The 4,695-nt window shown below is 34.2% G+C and overlaps 1 pseudogene; it reads left to right on the top strand.

Moving 5' to 3' along the window:
- Positions 1–2,462: 2,462 nt before the first annotated feature.
- LOC117191839 lies at positions 2,463–3,789 on the top strand (annotated as a pseudogene).
- Positions 3,790–4,695: the final 906 nt, after the last annotated feature.

Below are 4,695 nucleotides of genomic sequence, written 5' to 3'. Positions count from 1 at the left end.
TCAGCAACGCCGTTTTGCTGTGGAGTGTACGCCACTGTCAGCTGCCTCTCAATCCCATTAGTTTTCAGAAATTCATCAAACGATTTGTTGACAAATTCACCGCCATTGTCGCTCCGGATACATTTGAGACTTTTTCCCGTTTGCCGTTCAACCAGGGTTTTGAACTCGACGAACTTCTGGAAGACTTCATCCTTTGTCCGCAGGAAATACACAAATATACGCCTTGATTTGTCATCGATGAAGGTTAGAAAATACTTTGATCCAGCAAGCGACTGTGTGCCAAAGGGCCCGCACACATCTGCATGAACTAGTTCCAATATATCTTGAGCTCTAATGGTGGTTGCAACAGGAAATGGTTGCGCATAAATCTTGCTGACCATACATGTTTTGCAATTCATATTCGCCAGGAAAACCATATTTTCAATGCCGCGCACCATTCCTTTGCTGATCAAATCTTTCATATTACTGATGTTCAAGTGGCCGTACCGTTTATGCCACAGGGCACCATCAGCCTTAACCGCCGCAAAACAGTTGTTTTGTTTTCCTCGAAACATATACAAGTTTCCAACTCTGTTCGCCTTTACAATGCATTCGCCATTTTGGATAACTCGTGCATATTCTTGTCCAAAAGTGACGAAACATTTATTCTGTACAGCGCTGCTCACCGAGAAATAATTTCCATTCATTTCGGGCACATAGAGAACATTCTTTAACAGCAGCGTGCATATCTCTGTCTTCAGCTCTACTTCCCCTTTTCCTTCAGCTTTTAGGAAACCGGAGTCAGACAGACCAATCATTTCTGTGTGTTTCTCGAACTTTGTGAATAACTGTTTCTCACAACACATGTGGCTTGTGGCACCACTATCCAAACACCACATACTCTTTTTCAAATTATCTGCGTCCAACGCATTTAATAGACTGCACTGCTTGTTCTCCACTCTTGCTGCCCTTTCCACATTTGCGCTCTCCTTCTTACACTGAGCCTTCATATGCCCGCGCTCACCACACTTGAAACATATCATTGTATTGTTTCTCTTCTTTTGCGCTCTGTGCGCGGCCGGCTTATGTACTGCGGTATATGCCTTTGCGTATTCCTTTTGATCTTCTGTGTTTCCCTTTCGTTCGCCTTCTTCCTTCAGTTTTACGCATAGAACATCGAAAGTCGGCAGACTGTCGCGCGTCTCTATGGCGACAACGAAATTTTCGAATTGTTCTGGAAGGCTTGACAACAAAACAATTGAGCGCAGTTCATCATTTAGCTCGATTCCTACTGACCCAAGGCCATCAAGAATATCCACGAACTCATTAATGTAGCTTGAAATGCTTTGCCTTTGGTCCATGCGCTTGCTTAGCAATTTCTTGTACAGTTGAACCTTTCGTACAGGTCCACTTGGTTGATGAACACTCTTTAATTTGTTCCATGCTTCGGACGACCTACTGCAATTTTTAATGTATCCCAACTGTGAAGTTTTCACACTCAATGTGATCATGGCCAGCGCCTTTTCATCCTTGGCCTGCCAATTCACACCTTCGGGAACATTCGTTGATAGCAGGTCACCAGATGCCACACTCCACAATTCAGCGTGCACCAACACAGACCGCATTTGAATACACCAGGAGTCATAATTTCCCTCCTCTAATTTGTCTATTTGATACATCCCGCTCATTGCTGATTATCGTTTAGTCTCTGAGTCACACCGATGTTAATAGTTCGTAACTAAAACAATCACTTTACTTTTAATTTACAAAATCCGAACCTGGGCCCATAACCTGTTGGACAGAATTTCGCTGCCGTTGCAAGGGAAGTTCTTGTACCAAAAAGTAAAAACGCAACCATTCATATGTAAGGTTTATTTGTGACTAATAAATGCTCTGCTCGCAGGCAGATAGAGACCGAAACGAAAGGGAGAACAAAAAGGGAGATAAGAGAACGTCGCTTCGTTACGTCTCTCACTCATACATACGTCTACATACTCATATGTCTGTCAATACATGCGTGCATTGCTAGAGATGGTCATTCTTCAACAGTAATTCAAGAATTAACATTTTGTAATCAATATTTTACATTAACAATTATAATAATATCAACATTAATTACATTATTTTTTTATTTACGAATTTGTTATTCAGCATTCATGCTAAATTATTATGAAAATAATTGAACAGTTAATACTCAATTTAATAATATAAACGCAAATTTATATTTAATTTGTACTTTTTTTTCAATTTTTGGATTATTTTTTATTTCTTTGTTCTTTTTTATACTTTAAGGCTTTAAGTTAAATAAACTAATAGCCTTCAAAGCTGTAAATAGGGGTAATCCTTTAAGCCTTAGTAAATTTTTACTCCTTCAAAATTGCAGTTTGATGTCATTATTGACTATAAGACTGTTTGATTAAGAAGAATAACTCTTATAAATAAATTTACAATCTATCGCCTAAATTTCAGCCACTTAATCGCGACAATGATAATTTTCTACAAATCATAAAGATATTGGAACATTATATTTTATTTTTGGAGCATGAGCCGGTATAGTAGGAACATCTTTAAGAATTTTAATTCGAGCTGAATTGGGACATCCAGGAGCTTTAATTGGAGATGATCAAATTTATAACGTAATTGTTACAGCTCATGCATTTATTATGATTTTTTTTATAGTAATACCTATTATAATTGGTGGATTTGGAAATTGATTAGTTCCTTTAATACTAGGAGCTCCTGATATAGCTTTTCCACGAATAAATAATATAAGATTCTGATTACTACCTCCTGCTCTTTCTCTTTTATTAGTAAGAAGAATAGTTGAAAATGGAGCTGGTACTGGGTGAACAGTTTACCCTCCCCTATCATCAGGAATTGCACATGGAGGTGCATCTGTTGATTTAGCAATTTTTTCTCTTCATTTAGCCGGGATTTCTTCTATTTTAGGAGCAGTAAATTTTATTACAACTGTAATTAATATACGATCTTCAGAAATTACTCTTGATTACCATTATTTGTATGATCAGTTGTAATTACAGCTTTATTATTATTATTATCTTTACCAGTTTTAGCGGGAGCAATTACTATATTATTAACTGATCGTAATTTAAATACTTCTTTTTTTGACCCAGCTGGTGGTGGAGATCCAATTTTATACCAACACTTATTTAGATTTTTTGGTCACCCATATGTTTATATTTTAATTTTACCTGGATTCGGAATAATTTCTCATATTATTAGTCAAGAATCAGGTAAAAAGGAAACTTTTGGATCTTTAGGAATAATTTATGCTATATTAGCTATTGGATTATTAGGGTTTATTGTATGAGCTCATCATATATTTACAGTAGGTATAGATGTTGATACATACACGAGCTTATTTTACATCTGCATCTATAATTATTGCTGTACCGACAGGAATTAAAATTTTTAGTTGATTAGCAACTCTTCATGGAGCTCAACTTTCTTATTCTCCAGCTATTTTATGAGCATTAGGATTTGTATTTTTATTTACAGTTGGTGGATTAACAGGAGTAGTTTTAGCTAATTCATCTGTAGATATTATTTTACATGATACATATTATGTAGTAGCTCACTTTCACTATGTTTTATCAATAGGAGCTGTATTTGCAATTATAGCAGGATTTATTCATTGATTCCCATTATTTACTGGTTTAACAATAAATAAGAAATTATTACAAAGACAATTTGTTATTATATTTATTGGAGTAAATTTAACTTTCTTTCCTCAACATTTTTTAGGATTAGCAGGAATACCTCGACGATATTCAGATTATCCAGATGCTTATACGACTTGAAATGTAGTATCTACAATTGGTTCTTCAATTTCACTTTTAGGGATTTTATTCTTTTTTTATATTCTTTGAGAAAGTTTAATATCACAACGACAAGTAATTTACCCAATTCAATTATGTTCATCTATTGAATGATATCAAAATACTCCACCCACTGAACATAGCTATTCTGAATTACCTCTTTTAACTAATTAATTTCTAATATGGCAGATTAGTGCAATGGATTTAAGCTCCATATATAAAGTATTTTACTTTTATTAGAAAATTTATGTCTACATGAGCTAATTTAGGTTTACAAGATAGAGCCTCTCCATTAATGGAACAATTAATTTTTTTTCACGACCACGCATTATTAATTTTATTAATAATTACGGTATTAGTTGGATACTTAATAATTATATTATTTTTTAATAGATATGTAAATCGATTTCTTTTACATGGACAATTAATTGAAATAATTTGAACAATTTTGCCAGCAATTATTCTTTTATTTATCGCTATGCCTTCTCTTCGATTATTATATTTACTAGATGAAATTAATGAACCTTCAATTACACTAAAAAGAATTGGACATCAATGATATTGAAGTTATGAATATTCAGATTTTAATAATGTAGAATTTGATTCTTATATAATTCCAACAAATGAATTATCAAATGATGGATTTCGACTACTAGATGTAGATAATCGAATTGTTTTACCTATAAATTCTCAAATTCGAATTTTAGTGACAGCCGCTGATGTTATTCATTCATGAACAGTTCCAGTTTTAGGAGTTAAGGTAGATGGAACACCTGGACGATTAAATCAAACTAATTTTTTTATCAACCGACCTGGTTTATTTTACGGACAATGTTCAGAAATTTGTGGGGCTAATCATAGTTTTATACCTATTGTA

The sequence above is a fragment of the Drosophila miranda genome, assembly GCF_003369915.1.
Source record: "Drosophila miranda strain MSH22 chromosome Y unlocalized genomic scaffold, D.miranda_PacBio2.1 Contig_Y1_pilon, whole genome shotgun sequence".
In the NCBI taxonomy this organism is placed as follows: Eukaryota; Metazoa; Arthropoda; class Insecta; order Diptera; family Drosophilidae; genus Drosophila; species Drosophila miranda.
Note: the sequence above shows the minus strand (reverse complement) of the source record. Positions and strands in the feature narration are given on the sequence as shown.